Raw genomic sequence first — 18287 nt, 5'->3', positions numbered from 1 at the left:
ACATAAACCATATATATTTTGAAGACTGCAAAGTATGAACTGCAAAATATATGTTCATGCTGGGCATTTCATTTGGTGACCTTTGCAACCTCGCGCTTAGCAATTGCTAAGTCCCTGGGCCCGATTTGGGAATTTTTAGGACGGATGAATACTGATACACTGCGCAAGCGTACAGTTTGCAGTGCGCATTTGCGAGGCCGCTACTATTTCTGTTTGCACGCCGTTCGCAAGATGATTGACAGGAAGTAGGTGTCTGGGGGTGGAAGCCAGCCTTTTAGTGGGAGTGCTAAGATAAATGCAGGCGTGGCAGAAAAAAGTGGGAGTGTCAAGGAAAATGCAGGACTTCCCAGATATTTTGGAGGTGGGGGGGGGTAATGTCAGCAACAGGTCGGATATTCCTGTATTCATCGCAGCCGTCCAGTAAGTCTCCAGCTATTCTAAGCCCGCTATGAGTGGGCACAGGTTAAAAATCATTAGATGTGAGCCCGCTACGATGGATTTTGGATATATTGGCATGGCTGTAAATGAATGTATAGCCATATGCATCCATTAGCACAGTGAGCACAGCCATTTGCAAGGCGGGAATTCACTCTAGCGGGGAAGTGTCTTAACTGAACACTGACCTTCCATATTCGCGGCCATGCGTTCCAGGCTGCACGGCTGCACAGCTGCACCAGGAACCCAAAATAGACATCTTTATTTTATATGTTCAGCTGAATTTCATGCCAGGATTGCAGGGTGTCCTGATCTCATAGGGGAGTAGACCACTTTTCCAGATTTTCAGGGGAGCGGGCAGGCCAGATGTCACCCTTAGGTGCAGATCATGCCAGTATTACTTATTCAACTTCTGTAGAATTACAGCACTCGTGTCATTGCGCTGCAATGGTCCGACAGAGGTGACATGGACTGCACGTCCCCTTGTCCTTGGAGAGAGGTCTTAAGAGTTGACAAATATCATGACAATGGACTATAATTATAACACAATCCTGTTATACATTTTAATATATTATCTTGTCAATTTTCCTTCACCAGTTATATTGTATATTGTGGCTAATTCAACAAGCCCCGCTGATTATCAAAAATCAGTATTATGTGACACAGAGAAGACATCTGACAGAATTGACTTCTCTTTAATTCTTGGAACTTTACTCCACTTTGGGTGTAATGGTGCCTTCCTCACTGGGGTCCATGGTGTTGTCTCTAAAACCCAATGTCTCTCCAAAGGGAGTCGATCTGCCCCATTGTTAATCTGGCCCTGTTTGTACTACAGTGTATGTCATAGGCTGTAGTTGGGAAGATGCAATGTCTCCGTTCAGCTTCCATGCAGGAAAATGTGAATCCTAAAAAGCCTACCTCTTAGGGCGGGATGTATTAATATAGCCGCCGCGATGCTACCTTACTATATGTACTAACATATGCAGCTAACATCGAGGTGTGGTGACGGAGGCCCCCGCGATACCTGTAATGTGGTTTGCGGGGGTCTCCGTCACATGCCGGCGGCTGTCAGTGTACCCCTGTGTCTCCTCCTCCCCCCTGCAGCCGGATGTCCTCCTGGCTGTGACACCTGCTGGGGTAGGAGGAGATTGATGGAGGACGGGAGGGGGGGTCGCGCGGACGGCGGGCAGCGGGCGTCGATAGAAGCCATAGGTGGCGATACCCTGCCCCCCGGAGACGGGGCGGATGGGTAATGGTACATAGGAAAATGCGGTAAAACCCCCGTTTTACCGAAATTTCCCTTTAGTACATCCCACCCTCATAGAGAATAGGTTCTCTTACTGAGTGTTCTGCAAACATGAGTAAGAGTATGTGATACTGTAGTTGGTTTTATCAGCTTCCTATTATAGAGAGTGAGAAAATGAAGACACAAGAAAGGTTATAGCTCACAGGAATCCACATATGTGCATGTTTCTTCATTTCTCCTCAGAGATTAGTGATCCCTGTGAGCTTACATATCTCCTCCATCTTGGAGCAGCACTCTGAAAGCGTGTCTTCAGAGTGCTTGATAAAAACCACCGATGTACAGTAACAATGTTTGCTTAGATTTGTTCCAAAATCGTGTACTTTTGCAGACAGAGAAAATCTGATGACAGCAAGAGCCTGTGGGACACAGGACAACCTTGGAGGGATAAAAAAAAAAAGGGGGGGAATAAATGATAAGAAGCAAAATCACAGGGACACATGGGAGAAATGTGATAATGTGTAAATTCCCTTTGTCCTCCATTAGAGGGCTCCACTTGCTCCTATCTTTGCACTACTGCATACAAAAATTGCTAAATTGGAAAAAATTAAAGTATAGAATTAAATTCACAATACTAACTCCAGTGACTATGTATTTTATACAACTTGTATCTTCTAAAACTTGAACTTGATAAACTAATGTCTTTATTCAACCTTACTTGCTATGTTACTATGTTACACATTAAATTGGAATGTGGTCAGCTTCGAAAATATCAAGATGCTGGAAGACTGTCAGCCGACATCTGGAATGTAAGTATACCAGAGCGGTTAGGGTCATGCCAGGGAAGGCCCTAGTGGGGGTATTAATGCTGCAGGGGTAAGGCTGCAAGGGGGAGTTAGGTTTAGGCACCTACAAATGAGGTAAGGGTCAGGGTTAGGCTTAGGCAGCAGGGTATGTGTTTTCGATTTAGGCACTAGCGGGGAAGTTTAGAGTCAGGCTGCAAGGGGGAGGTTAGGTTAGGCCGATGCAAGGGAGGGTTAATAGGGTAGGGGGAGAGGGTATGGGTACATATGGAACACCTGTTGTGTCTCTCAGTATTAGGATACTGGGGTTGATCTTCTGACTCCCATGAACCTGAGCACCGGGATATGGTACACATCCCATTAAAATATGCCAATGTTTTTTATCTGAAGTTCTGGTGCATCTATAAAGTATCATTTGTTTAACCCACAACATTTCTTTCATTATTTTAGTCAGGTGGAGCATATATCGTACTAGATGTTATCAGCCAATCCTTATGTTTAATACTTATATGGCCAGTAGAAAGTCTACTTTATTAAAATATTCTACAATAGCGATAAGAAAAAAATGAAACTGTTCCCCAAAAATTTTTCCTAACTTTGTCTCTATTCTTAACCCTCTTACCTGGAAGCAGCTCCCAGCAAACCCTCTATGTCACCGAGGTCATAATTGCTCCATTTGTAAATGTTATGTTTAACCTCAGGAAATGGCACCGTAGACCTTGCAAACAAAGTTTTGATACTTTCATTCCAATCAGTATCATGTTATAAAGTCCAGCCAAAAAAATAAGTATTAATTTACCTGACTTGTCATCTTGATCTCGTTTCACTGTCGGGACACGTTAGTTGGCCTTGGAGTTCAGAAGGGGGAGAGTGGGGTCTACAACAGCCCTGAGATGTGTTAGAGACACTGAAAGTTTTCATTTTAACTCCTTAATGAGGCTGACCCCTGACCTGTGTTGATGAGTTCCATACCTGTATTAATGTGCTTTCCAAACACATTTGACACTAGTTAGAATTCTGACAGGGCTATAACTAATGAAACTGTGTTAAAAAAAATAATGATCCGAAATTGCATGTCTTTTTTTTGCGGGAAGCCAAATTCGCTTAAACATTAAAGATGACAAGTGTCAGTAATTGTATTCACAGTCAGTAAAAATTAACTAAACTTTTCATTCAAAAAGCGAAATAAGGAGTTTGCAAAGGCCTATCATAGTATTCGCATACAGAAAAAATAGAAACCTTTTTATTAAAAATGTCTTTAAAAATGTCTTAGAATTGATATTACATTAATACGAGGAACGTTTACAGGAACAATATCTCACATAACATGAGGCTCTCCAGCCAGCAGGCAATCGCAAGAATATGTGTAAAATGTCCTCTGATTGGTCAGTGTCTAGTCATTGGCATATGCAAGCCATGTGGGGAGTAAAGTGTCCTGTGCAATGTACAAAAAGTTAATCAGAGTAATCTAAGCAGGCATTTAATGGGCCTGATTCTTAGCTGCACATGATTGGGCTGCACATCCAGACGCTTGCAGTATATGGAATGCATGGATGGGTTGCTCCTTGTCGGAGCTGGGGGCATGCCTGCACACTGAAAAAAATCTTGTTTATATGATCCGAAGATCCATTCCCCACATTTATTAAATCGGTTAGTGGGGGTGCAGATCCCAAACAGTAACAAGTTAACGTATTTAAAGAAAAGAGAAAGGACTGTTGTTCAGGGATCGCACTTTAATCAATACACATAAAATTTAACTTTTAATTATTATTTTCTAAAAAATCCCTTTATAGGATATGATGAGAGGCCGCAGTGAATTTATAGGGGTTAAAATCATACATACAAACACATACACATATACACACAGATGGTGTTTTAAGTGAACAATAGAAGGAAAATGTGTTTGTATGTATGATTTTAACCCCTATAAATTCACTGCGGCCTCTCATCATATCCTATAAAGGGATTTTTTTAGAAAATAATAATTAAAAGTTAAATTTTATGTGTATTGATTAAAGTGCGATCCCTGAACAACAGTCCTTTCTCTTTTCTCTAAATAGTATATGGAATGCACAAGCAGGTACCTGCCTGTATGGCACATTTATGTGATTACACCACCCCACTGTTCCACCAACAAGAGCAGTCATCACTCCATTTGCAAAGCGCAACTGAATATACTGCTCTATATAAGAATCCGTAAATAAATAATCCCTACTTTATTCCTCACTAACAGCTACCCCATGGAGCAGGAGATCCGACTATATTTGGTGCCCACTTTGTATACCCTCAACCAGGGCCGCCGAGAGCTATTTTGGGCCCCGTTAAACTTTGGGGGGTGGCCTAATCACGGGAGGCATGGCCACGCCCCCAAAATGTTTTGAGGGGGTGAAAAAAACACAAAAGTCGAGGGGTGGAGTTGTTATTGTGCACTTTGGGCCTGGTACACAGATGTATGCAAATCCGATCTGTAAATCTGCAATGGATATTAATCTTTGAATGCGCAGATCAATGGATAACATATGGTCGTTTGGGGGCAGGGCAGTGAACATTTTACAGAATGGGGGAGTGTCTGCCACATTTGTAGGTGTGCCGAGGCTGATTTCCTGTCTTCTGCTGCATGATTACACCAGAAATCCTGAGGGTTGCTTCAATGTCTATTGTTCTCACAGCTTAATCAATTCTGCATCTTCAGATGCAGCAGCAGATCAGAGAAGTCAGCAGGAGGAGTCTATGGGCCCGATTCAGACCTGATCAGGCAAGATTTCAGAGCCCAGTGAACGAGTAAATGTCACCCCACACAAGCAAATTAGCACCCATGTGCACAGCTGCAAATGAATTTGCAGCAGTGCACATGAGGGGAAAACCATTTGCAATCACTCACCATCTAATGGTTTTCCCCTCTGTTTGCAGTGGCGAGCCAGCCAGGACTTACTAGATGCTGCGATGGCTGTGAGGAGAAGGAGGCCACTGCTAACATCAGCTGCCCTCCCTCCCAATGGCCCAGGTACGCCCCCAAACAGCTGCAGGGTGTTAATCAGTCAGCGATGGCTAGCCATCACTGACTGCTTTCGTAGGGTTGGATTGTGCATGCGCACAGCGTACTGGGCATGTGCGGTCGTTGAGTAATTGGCAGGACTGCAACTTCACAGCCCTGCGTTCAACTCTGAATCGGGCACTATGTACACATCTATTTGCACAATACCACATCAGCATATTTTTCACACAGCAGCTCTATCCAAAGATACAGCTAACTGTGTGCCTAGACCTATTAAATTAGCGTCTCAAGTTTGAAGCTTAAGGGCCTGATATGGACCGGATTGCATCAGCGATCAGGTATATGCCACCTGCCAGAGTGAACTCCTGCCCCATGCAAGCCTGCGAATAGCTTCAAATCCAGGCCGCTCACTCAAAAAAGTAACAGTATTCTATCGCAGGGCAGCCTCACGCATGCGTAATATGGGCCACATGCAGGCGTAGGCTATCCATAATCACCCGGCCTGTATATTCGCAACCGTCCAATCAGGTCTGAATATTATGTAGATATTTCCTGGCAGCATCAGGAACTGCCATAACAAAACCAATCTGCATTACAATGCACCACTGGTATGTAACACACACACACACACACCCTAAGTGGCTACATTACTATGACCACCAGACAATTTTATCAAAAGTAAAGATTGCGCAGGTAGTGCTGATGTAGGACATCTCTGAGTCTGTATAAGAACAGAACGGTGAAGTGCACCTCATTGGGTAAACAAAGCTATGGTAGGCTTAATGTGGAGTAATAAGAGAAAACTGCTAATATATTTGGTCTAAAAAATAGAGGGTATGATTCTGGTTCACACCCTGTGAACCGAATTTGGACCCTGCCCCGACGGTCAGGGTTTGGGAGTTCCCATGGGTACATGGGCGGGCCGATGTTTGCTGGGGACGGGGAGGGGAAATCATTTGATGGTTGGCCATCATCAAATAATTTCTTCTGCTGTGGGCACATACTAGAGGATGTGCCATCCTTGCATGTTTGCGCGGAGGATAGGCTTTGGGGGAGGGGATTCGCGGAGTGGCAGAGTCACAGGGACTCCGTAGGCTGCGAGCTTTGCAGCTTACCGAGTCAATCAGAATGACCCCCAGAATGTCACAATATTTGGTAGGGAGACTGCTGTAATTAGGACCGGGCAAGCAGTATTTTGCTTGAAACTTTGTTGTTAAAAATTGCGCAGATAGGGAGAATACGGTGCTGGCCAATGGGAAAACAGCGTGAAAGTATACAGACCAATCAATAACAAGACTATTACTAATGAACCTTTACTGAGTAACACTAATAAGACAGAAATAAAGCATGTGTCTGTCTAATTTCACATTGTCCAAATACATACAGCTAAATTGATTTTCTTCAGAGGTGTAGTCTGTAACTCTAGACATTATCAAGCTTCCAAGTTGTAGCAAGATGTCTGGGCTTTACACTTCACATGATGATTCCTCCCAAACCCAAAAATTATGTTTTGGATCCAATATCCATACAAAAATGGTTGTAAAAACAACACAATTGGGCGCTGTGGTAGAATGTGATTTGAAACTGCTACTAATAGGGGATTGAGAGTCCCTTAAGCAAAAAAAAAACAGAAATATAAAAAGGTAGCAGCGCTAGACAGTGAAAATTTTTAAAAACACAAAATGTTATAATGACATCATAGCATAATGCACATACAATTAAAATTATGTTGCACAGGCACCTCTATTGCTTTGCTACCTAAAGTGATGGGTCTATTCCCAGTATACTGCCATAAATTTTTGTTTACAGAAAAAGCAACAATGTCTCTTTCGTTTAAAGAGTTGGTATATAGTTACCGCAATGGATGTCCAAATGAGGAATTAATCCATGTAGGATTGCATAACAGCAGAGTCCTTCAAATGGAGATGGGAATTTTTAGAGTCCCATAAATTATCGGCTTTGGTGGCAAACTCCGGTGGCGGTTGGTCTGGAACCGAATGATGAGGTAGGTAGCAGGTGCGTAGCCAATGTGCTTGAGTCTGACACGTTTCGCTGTAGCCAGGTACAACTTTATCAGAGGAAAGGTCCATTACTGTATGTGCATTATGTTAAGATGTGATAATTAAAATTTGTGTTTTTAACATTTTTCACTGTCTAGCGCTACTACCTTTTTGTATTTGGATCCAATATCCTAAGGAAACCTCTACTCCATATGATTGACTACTATCAGGTATCAGACTGTCCCGTCCTGCAGGTCTCCCACACAAGTGGAGTTCGTAAGAGATTGGAGTACAATAATTATTTTAAGTTTTGCATAGAAAATATGGATGAAGCAAATCCACTATTGTAGTATTCATTTCTGAGGATTCAAATGTTATCCAACAATTGCTTGCATTTCTAACACAGAAACAGGCTATCATTATGTCCATTATAAATAAACACTGTGCTGTGCTCACACTACAGCAGTGGTTCTCAAACTTGGTCCTCAGGATGTTCACATTTTCCAAGTCACCTGACAGGTGCGCTCATTACTGACTGACACATTTTAAAAGGTTTACAGGTGGAGCTAATTATTTCACTTTATTCTGTGAGGAGACCTGCAAAACATGCACTGTGGGGGGTCCTGAGGACCGACTTTAAGAACCTGTGCACTACAGTATTCAAAAGTCTTTCTGGACTTTTTAGCGCCGAAGGACCTAGATGGTCATGCATGCCTTTTAGAGCTTAATCATCATTACTCCTGATTTGTGGGGTAGTGGTGACAGCAGTATGGGAGCGTGTGTGGACATATCTTCCATGTTAGACAAAGCGTTTCTAGATACCGGATGATCATAAAAAATGGCTGAATTTGAGAACATACTAAAAACATTCCAAGAAGTTGAACATCCCAATCTCTTAATGCCTAGTCTGCATAGTACTCTTGGAAAGCTTGGAATAATGAACCTCTTATTGAGTACTGATATTCAGACCCATCTTGTAAGTGCTACTTTTAAAACCTCCATTGCAAATGTATCTGTACAGATTGATACAAAAACTGTCCATACGCTGCAAGATTAAGCACACGTTCTGACCCGATGCTAACGACTGATGTAACAATTTTTCCCATGTCTTCATGCAGTGAGTGGTGTAGGGGCATAATGACCCTTCCAGCATGGAAACAGCAGAACAACAGTTGGGACAATCAAACATGTTTGAGAAATCAAAGACCCCGACAGCCTTTCTGCAATATTTGATTATCACTCATGTGGATAGACATTCTGGACTATCATCCTTTGGCCAGATCTGAATGATTAGCATTCAGTGTATGGCCAGCTCAGAATCATTGTTATTGTGTATCAAAATGATGATTATTTGCATAATAAGGCCCTACCGTGCAGTCTAAAAACATTATCAATATGAGCTGAATTAATATTTTTGGGCATCAGAATGGGGTTATAATGCCTGTCTTAAAGACTGGCAGGCAGATTTATTAAGCTTGGCGAAGTGATAATGTGGCCGCTAATAATGAACCAACCAATCAGCTTCTAACTGTCACTTTTCAAACACAGCCTGTAACTTGATCAATAGGAGCTCATTTCCTTGTGCGTTGTCACTGGCCACTTTATCACTTCGCAAGGCTCAATAAATCTGCCCCTGAGTTTGGGGGCATCAAAAGGTGAAAAATAAAACTTTGAAAATTGAATCTTCTTAATGCATAAACCTTAATCTCCCAGATTATAAATGACACAATAATCAGTTTTATAGTGCGCGGAACACATAGAAAGGTTCCTGATAGAGTGCAGAACAGAAAACAGTAGTCCTTCAGTTGCCAATAGCTAGAGCTAGGCCCATCCACGCAGGAGGTCTGAACTTACTACTGTATATTGGCATGTGTTTTTCAGTGGTGACTGCTCATATATTTCTACATTGAGATTTATACTGGGATCAAGGAGAGACATTTATTACTGGGATTTAGTGCGCGCGCTGCTTCATCACACCGGAGGACTCTACATTGTCTTCTAGGCTTACGGACACACATGCTCTTTACTTATTATTATATTATTAGTAGTAATACACTGATATAAACAAAGTGGAAACTAAAGGTCAGGTCCTATAATGTTGTCTGCCGTTGTGGTTCTGCGTGAGGTTCTGCACAAGCTGCAATGCATATACAGTATACACTAGTTTCTGGAGCTTTTCCAAACAAGCATATATCAGGTAAAATGATAATCATGGGGAGATATTTGCTGATTCCCAGCAGACCTAATTACCGTAGGTACACACTTAACAGATTTCAGAAACAACCCATTTTTTCTGAAAGCTGAAACAATCCAGTGCACTGTGCACACACTATCAGTCAGTCCTATGCTATCTGAATGTCCCTAAAGATCATTTTGATGACCTTTTTAAATGCACTATGGGGTCGATCCTATTACACCCGAAGGGTGCGGATGCGCCCAGTGTTTGCGAATTGTCACGACACCGGGCACACTTTACGGTGGGCCGAGTTCTCTGAAAACTTCTGGCATCTCGCTAGAGGTGTAATCAATTTTCAGCTAATTTAGCCCTGCGAAGGGTGCGAGTTTGGGTTAATTCTGGTGCCGATTTTTTCAGCGTTAAAACGGCAATCGAACGGGAATTCGCACCCTTTGGGGTTAATAGGATCGGCCCCTATGTCGGACCTATACCTGTACACAATACATTTGTGCCATGATTTTGCTAATATTTACCTGCAAATGTTATGCAAAATTTAAAAGCAGTTGAGTCATTCAAAATGATATTTGGTTCTGTGTAGACACTGCACTGCACAGTCTGTGGAGTTAAAGTACCAGCATTCAGTTTGATTTGTGTACAGTTTGTACCAACCCAGATTTACTGTAAGTATTGTCACCAAAGAACATTAAAATCAACCTTACCTCAATATTGAGGCTAAAAACACAGAAAAATACTCTACACCAGTGGCAGATGCTACATAGCCCCAGTGGAGGCTAATATAGGTTTAATCATGGTATGATGAAAAGAAACAGGAAAGACAATGTATCAAGCATTGGTGAGCATTATGGGCCCTACACATGCAGCGATTTTGCTGAGAAATGCTACATTGCTCAGAACGCTCAGCAAGGTCGCTTAGTACACAGTGATGTGCCAGCAATGTGTGCTGAGCGATCTGTCAGGGCCAGTGTTCTCCGCTGAGAACACTGGTCCTGACCACAGTGATTAACTTGATTTATTGCTGGGTAGATAGTGGGGCCACGCATCGCTATTGATATGCACCTACACACGGAGGGATGTATGGGCATTTTCTGAGCAATGTAGTAACATCGCTCAGAAAATGGCCTGACATCGCTACATGTGTAGGCCCCTTTAGGCACAAAGGGTGGTTGTACATCCAGCTTCTGCAGCACATTGCACAGCATTGTACTATACAATAGGAAAATGCAACGGCCTCATTCACTGGTCATTATAAGTGTCAGTGTAAAGTATACTGAATGCATGCTTGCTTGATGCAGCAGGGGGACATATTTATTAGGACCCCGCCAAATGTAAGTTTTTTTTATCACTGCTCCTCATAGTGATACTGAATGTTTTCTCTACTGTATTTACAGAAACATAACAAGAACACTGGGGCAGCTGAGTAGGGTACAGCTCTCAGATCAAGTATTTTCCACTTACGGTTCTATCGACTACCATGTTTTGTATCTATTAAAACGTTCTATCGCTTTGACTTTAACACATCTCTGCACCTCGTGTATAACATCATAGGATACAATTAATTAAAAATGCAGATAGATTTTAAAAAAAACGATGAATCCCTTGGGGCCGCAGTTCCGTAAGCAACGGGATCAGAGCTTATAATAATTACATTTTGCTGCATATTTTAGATCTGTTTAGTTAAATGAGAGGTCTATAATCATTAACCATGTGTTTATTTAGGAACAACAATTGGGAAACAAGTTTACGTCACAAACTGAAATTTTGGAAAAATAATTGTACAAGTTCTGTAAAAACAAGCAACGAATTTTAGAAACCATTTTCTGAAAATAATCATTCTGAATTCAGCATTTAAATTTGCACAGTCAGATCCAAAATTATAATAGTATTTTTCTTGGCAGAACAGAGAACTTTTCAAAATCATTCACCTATCCAGGAGGGCAGAACAGGACATTTCTCCGCCAAGAATGTGCTCGTTCTCACTTTGAATTACTCAGGTTAGAATGAAAAACAAATCTGAGACTTTTTATGCACCAAATATGCCAGGACAAAAGTGATCAAAGGCCTGACCGCCCATGTGGACTGTGCCATGTTCTTCATCCTCCCTGGCAACTAACAATTTGTTTCTAAATACTGCCTGTTTGACCCAACCTTTACAAGTCAAACATTGTATATTAAGGATTTATTACATATTTTAAAAGTGCAAGGGATTTGTACGCTGTATAAAATGTATTGTGAATGCTTAGTAGAATTTCTCATGTCAATATATTTATTAAATGATTCTTAGCACATATTACTTTTTTAGTAAATTTTCATAAAGCCAACTGTAGAATGCCATGTGTTTCCACTTTTCTGTCTCGAGAAACATGTTGCTTATAATAATCATATATTGATGTACTACACCAACAAACCTAATCTTTTGGGGATCACCTTTATCACTGGAGAGGAGGTTAAAAAAGTCGGCAACCCTGTGTTATGCAAATGTGTTTATTTTTGCCTTAATTTACAATAACGGTATAATGCTAGGGTTCTTGTTATTGACATACAGCAGTGTGCTGGGATGTGTTGATATGTGCTTTGTGGATTTCTATTCCAGGTAACCTCCTCCTATGAAACGCCTGCTTCATCTTATAATATGATTTGAACCATGTTGTGTATCACTGACTGAGAAGCATATATAGGATTAATAGCTGTCAGGGAGTACTGGTTCACGTAGGAGTTACCAACTAGATTGTTATGTAGGGTACACAGCAGAACGATTTGGCCTGATTTCCCCCAATTTCAATCCAATTCCAACCGATTGTATGTTGATTGTAGGTAAATTGGGCATGTTTTGGCATGTTAGATCTGATTCCAATCCGATGCGCTTCCCTGCTGGTCGTTTGGTAGTTTTACAGATCCTACCTGCTGCAGGTAGGATCTGTAAAAGATCCATTCAACTGGATCCAGATCCAGATTGATCGGATCATATGCACATAGTGTGCAGATCATTTGCTCCAACAGATCATGCGACCATTGCACGATCTGCTCGCGATCTGCTAACTATCAGGATTGTTCTGGTGTGTACCTCGCATTATCTCTCAATTTAATGACTGTATGACCCAATATAAGGTCTCCCAGTGCTTAAAACTAGAGCTACTCTTAGCAGAAGCAATATAAAGAATGAGTGGCATATCATTTATGTGGAAATGTTTACAACATACAATTCTGCATTTTATTTACAAATAGAATATTGTGCTGCAAGCAGAAGCTAACAGGAGCATACTGTGGTGACTCATGGAAGGGAAATCATTCAGCACCCTGTGATCCTGTACATTTTGTAAGTTAAGGAAAACTATTGAAGTAAAGGAAGGTTCTCGAATGACCTAGAAAATTGTGACAGAGATGTGGATAAAGTGCTCAGCAGTATACAGAGGTGGGTACAGAAGGGACTCGTTCTGTACTCTGTTTTCCTGTACCCAACATAAGGGTAAGCAAAGCCTGAGTCAATGGAGGGGAGAAGGATACAAGGGAGCAGAGCTCTGGTGAACTATCACAAGGGAAGAAACAGAAGGTAGAGGGCCCTGGAACATATGCACCTACATATGCACCAGAAAAAAACACGCAGACACCTCTAAAGTAAATGGGCGTGTACTTCGGAGGTGTGCATTTGTTGGTCAAAATCCCGACGGTCAAAATACCGACAACCATTGACCGATGGTCAAAATCCTGACAAGGTCAAAATACCGACATTTAAAATCCCGACATGGTCAAAATACAGACAAGGTAAAAATACCGACATGTAAAATCCTGACAAGGTCAAAATACCGACATATAGAATGTAGACAGGTCAAAAAGTCAACATGACTTTCGGTCGACAGGTTTTTTCACTGTTTTTTGACCTGACATGTGCCGACAGGCGGTATTTCATGCCCTACCATCCACTAGGGCATGGTGGGAGAATAAAATAATGTGCCGAGCACAGAGAGGCACCGTGCCCGAAGCATTGTGAGCGAAGCGAGTGATGCGAGGGGCTGCGGTTGACTTCCAACTGTGTCCATGTCGACTGTGTCGACATTCAGGTAAAAAACTGTGGGGAAAAACCCATGTCGACCTTGCGACCTGTCGACCGAAAGTCATGTTGACTTTTTTCACCTGTCTACATTCTATATGTCGGTATTTTGACCTTGTCGGGATTTAAAATGTCGGTATTTTGACCTTGTCGGTATTTTGACATTGTCAGGATTTAAAATGTTGGTATTTTGACCATGTCGGGATTTTGACCATCTGTCAATATCTGTCGGTATTTTGACCATCGGGATTTTGACCGTTGGGATTTCATACCGAATCCGTATATATATATATAGATATATATAGATATATATCTATATATATCTATATATATAGATATATCAAACCCCAATATTCCTCTACACGCTATATACAGAATTATTTTATCCAACTGTACGTATAGGCCGCCCAACCACAAAAGTTCCCTGAAGGTTAAGGGAACAAAGAGCCACAATATTTTCCCCAATAGTGGTGAGGCACCAATATGTAGATATACAGTCCTTATGAAATCATCCAATTTCAATAAAATGGCAAAGATTTTCTCCAAATGGTTGTTTTTATTTGATCCTTCGATGAGTAGTCACAAAACAGGAATATGACAGATGTCCCAATGCGTTTAGTCTTTAAAAATACTTCATCAGGGGAACAACAGTACAATCTTATGGATGATATAGGATTTCCTATTATCATAAAAGTGGTCCTGTGCGGTCCATATTGTAAAACCAAAAGTTTTTTATTCTTTCACAAAAGACCCTTGTATGGTGTTCAATAATTAAAATAAGAGAACCATAAAAAGTGTTTCTGGATGGCTTATCTGGCCAAACCTTTTAAGATTAGTGAAATCACTGATGTAAAGATGGAAACCTTTTTTTTTCAGATGATAGATACAGTAATACTGAGCCACTCTAGAGGACTTCTGACTCCCACAGGTATAGCCAGCAGAATACGTATGCGCAGACCCGCAACATCGAAGCCCGCTGTGAATTCAGCTCTTTACAAGTCAAGCTGAATCGGGCCCAATATCAAATGCTGTTCAGGCAATATACAGATGATTGGACTTTTATATATTTGATTTTCATTAAAAGAAACTATTTGGATAACTATCTCTGCCTATCTCGTGCACATGAAATGGGTCATATTTAGTGGAATTTGCTAACCACAAATAAGTGACTTTTTTTTACAATATTGATGTGTTATTTTTAGTGATTTATTATTATGATTTCATTAAATGTAACTGATTTATTATTTTGATGTCATAAAATATTTACACTTTCTTAATTTTTAATCATAAGCGTTCTATCTTATATCCAGTGGCGGAACTACGGGAGGCAATGGAGTCATTTGCCGCCGGGCTCCTGGCCAGAAGGGGGCACTGACTCCATTGCCTCCCGGCTGATGGGTGGCTTAGGAAACGGACTGCGTGTGCCGGCAGCCCAGTGCCCCAATCCGACAACTCAGCTCACCGCTGAATGTTACGCTAGCAGCACCTCTCATCTCTCTATCTGCTGCTGCTCAGATGCCGGCTCCAACGCTGTGTGCTGACATCACCCACAGTGCCGCACGAGCAGTCAGCCATGCAGGACCCTGGCTGCGCTGTGGCTGGCTACTGTGCCGGGCGTCTGCTGCGCTGGATGTCACGCTAGCAGCACGCCCCGCTCCTCATCTCTCTCTGCTGTTGCTCAGATGCCGGTTCCAGCGCTGAGGTGATGACATCACTTAACCTTTTGTTGGGGGGGGTCTGATAGATCTGGGGAAAAGAATCAGCAACTCATCAACCCCAGAATCACCATCCACGAACTGAGGAACATTTTAGAGAGGTATTTATGGAGAGTATCAGTAAATAATCTTGACATGCCTGATCTGGTGAAACATATTGACTTTGTACTGCCTGGCTATCAAATAAGGGAATATAACACTGTAGATAGTTCCCAATCCAAATATACCTCTCACTGGATGGTGGATTCCAATGGCAGGAATAGTATTATTGAGAAAAGTTTTACTGTAGATTTAATCACAGATTGGGAGTCTGTGGACAAGACAATAGGAAGGTCATACGACAGCCAACATACACATTATAGGGCCAGATGTAATAAGCTTGAAAAAGTGATAGAGAGTGATAAACCACCAGACAATATGCTCCTAACTGCCATGTAACCAGCTGTGTTTGAAAAAAGACAGGTAGGAGCAAATTGGATTGGGATTTATCACTCTCCATTTTATCACTTTTCAAGCTTCAGTACATCTCGCCCTATGGCTGGGACGTCAGCTAGCCGTGGCTTTAGCACAACTAGACAGTAAGAATCTGCCTAATTCCTATTGACTGGATGTACACCGCAATCTACTGGTGTCCGCAGCTAACAGGTCAATTGTGAAAGTTGATTCAGAGGGTTCACCAAGGTCATCATAAGAAAGCAATATCATTTGCACAGAGGTGCAGACAAGATGGCTATGCCACCAATGTGGAAGATGTTTTAGACAGCCAATGTAATTAGTGCCGCTCAATGTACTTTAGAAGTAGAAAAACAATGTTCGAGAGAGGACCTCATCAATCTGGCCGAAATATTGCAGTGTCATTAGCAAAATAATTCATTTGTTGCTTATGCAACATATTTCTAGAGTGCCGGAGGCAGAACTCTGGGAGGCAATGGAGTCATCTGCTGCCGGGCTCCTGCTCCCAAGGGGAGTCTGTGTCTGTGTTGGGGGGGGGGCACCAATATTTATCTTGCCTCCGGGCAACTGGGATGAACTTACGCCACTGCTTATATCTTATGTGTTAGCACTATCAGGGATTGTTCCTCTGATTCCCTTACCACCTACCTCACCCTCCCTCCCGGCCTCTACCACGTGAGTCTTGTTACAGTAAGGATCTAACCACCACTTTCAATTTTTTGTAAGGAGAGGAAACTAAAGGGGCATACACACGGTGAGATTCTGGCTATGGCTAATTTTGACTATAAGATTTTCCCTTGAAGTGCATGGAGCCGATGTTGGCTATGTGTACTTGCGATTTTGACTATATTAGCCTGCAATTTTGACTATGTGCCAAATACACTGTATGCAATATAGTCGAAAATTTTACTTGCGATGCCGACTTTGGGTATAGCAAAGTCGGTATCACGCATCAGTATCGCAGTACAAACACTGTGTGTGATTTTGCCTAACTTTTCTTGCGATTTTGACTAGTCAAAATTATAACCCAAAATCGCACCATGTGTATGCACCTTCACACAATGTCAAGTACGAATTTAAAAATATATAGTCAAAATATTTTGTAAAGTTATCCAAAATCGCACAGCTTGCCATAGCGATGCACTGAACCGCAAGGTCAGTATCGCAAGTAAAAATATACTGTGCAGGCAAGGCAGAAGGCTTGTTGTCACCCACTTGCACTCTGTGGACATCATTAATGGACCAGAAAACTGCAGCCAAAGGTTCTAAGACCTGGGCATGGATCTGGGTGACTAGAGGCAGCTTTTTGTTATTATGCTTTTGATAAGAATTATGTCTAATCAAGTAGCATTAATCGTAATTTTCTATGAAAGTTGCATCTTAGAAAGTCTCTGGTTTAATGCGCTCTTATGTGCGCAATGTATAAAAGTAGGGATAATCATTAATATTCTTGTTATATTCTGAGTTGTTTTTTTGTAAGACTATATAGTATGCAATAAAATGTAAGTGTTTAGTTCTAGTTTATAAGTTAAAATCATTGCAATATATTTGCCTATAGGAAAATAGAAAGAAAAGTATAGAAGTGCTAAAACTTGCAAGAAGTGCTAAATCCTGCTTACCCGTTGTGTTAAACCTATTTAGCTGCGTACAGGCACTCCCTATCCATTAAATAGAAAATCTTTTGTGAACCCATTTCAGCTTTAATAAATGCATGCTATAAAATTTACTAATGTCCCTATGGAACCTATATGTCCAATGTCAATTTTCCTTAATACAATTCACTTCTTACAAATCCAACTAAAGTATTTAAACATTTACGAAGGTTGTCATAAACACTTTCCTTATACTTGATCAAATTCAGCTCTAGACTTAATAATGTTAACTGTAGTTATTTAATTTTGAAACACAAGGACCAAAAGCTCAAAAAATGTATAACATTATAAATCTAGTTACTGTGATGTAGCATTTTATGCACTGAGAAAGACAAATATACAGTGAGCCCCCAAAAAAGGAAAAAGGGTTCAAATAGTCATCACAGAGCCTGTGTTAGGTGAAGCAATTGGAGACGACTTATGGCAGGACCAGTTTGCCCAGGTGGATCTTCATGCTACATTTATGGAATCATAAACCAAGTCAACCCTTACTTATCATGATTATTATTATTTATTTACATAACTCCATCAGTCATCAGTCCCTCATACAGTGAAACTTAAGCCCCATACACACTAGGTGAAACCCCCCCCCCATGCCAATATCGGTGTCGCAAATGCATGCACACTTGCCAATGCTGACTCAGATTTGAGTGACGGTGTACACACTAGAAGATAAAGTGAAATATATATATATATTTCAAATAAGGCTTTCTGAAAGATATCTTTCACTTTATCTTCTAGTGTTGTGT

General features: G+C 41.3%; 1 protein-coding gene and 1 long non-coding RNA gene across 6 annotated transcripts in view; one reads left to right on the top strand and one right to left on the bottom strand.

The window, feature by feature from the left end:
* LOC146062690 (uncharacterized) overlaps positions 1–11927 on the top strand; it is a 40206-nt gene extending 28279 nt beyond the window's left edge. Inside the window, exon 3 of the long non-coding RNA XR_014471467.1 lies at positions 11569–11927. This is a non-coding gene — a long non-coding RNA (uncharacterized LOC146062690). The remainder of the gene's footprint in view (positions 1–11568) is intronic.
* The window catches only part of MECOM (MDS1 and EVI1 complex locus), a 463604-nt gene that overhangs the window by 364274 nt on the left and 81043 nt on the right, over positions 1–18287 (bottom strand). The gene's annotated exons all lie outside the window — the stretch shown is intronic.

The sequence above is a fragment of the Crinia signifera genome, chromosome 3 (assembly GCF_055691185.1).
Source record: "Crinia signifera chromosome 3, ASM5569118v1, whole genome shotgun sequence".
In the NCBI taxonomy this organism is placed as follows: domain Eukaryota; kingdom Metazoa; phylum Chordata; class Amphibia; order Anura; family Myobatrachidae; genus Crinia; species Crinia signifera.
This window is presented reverse-complemented; position numbering and strand designations above follow the sequence as displayed.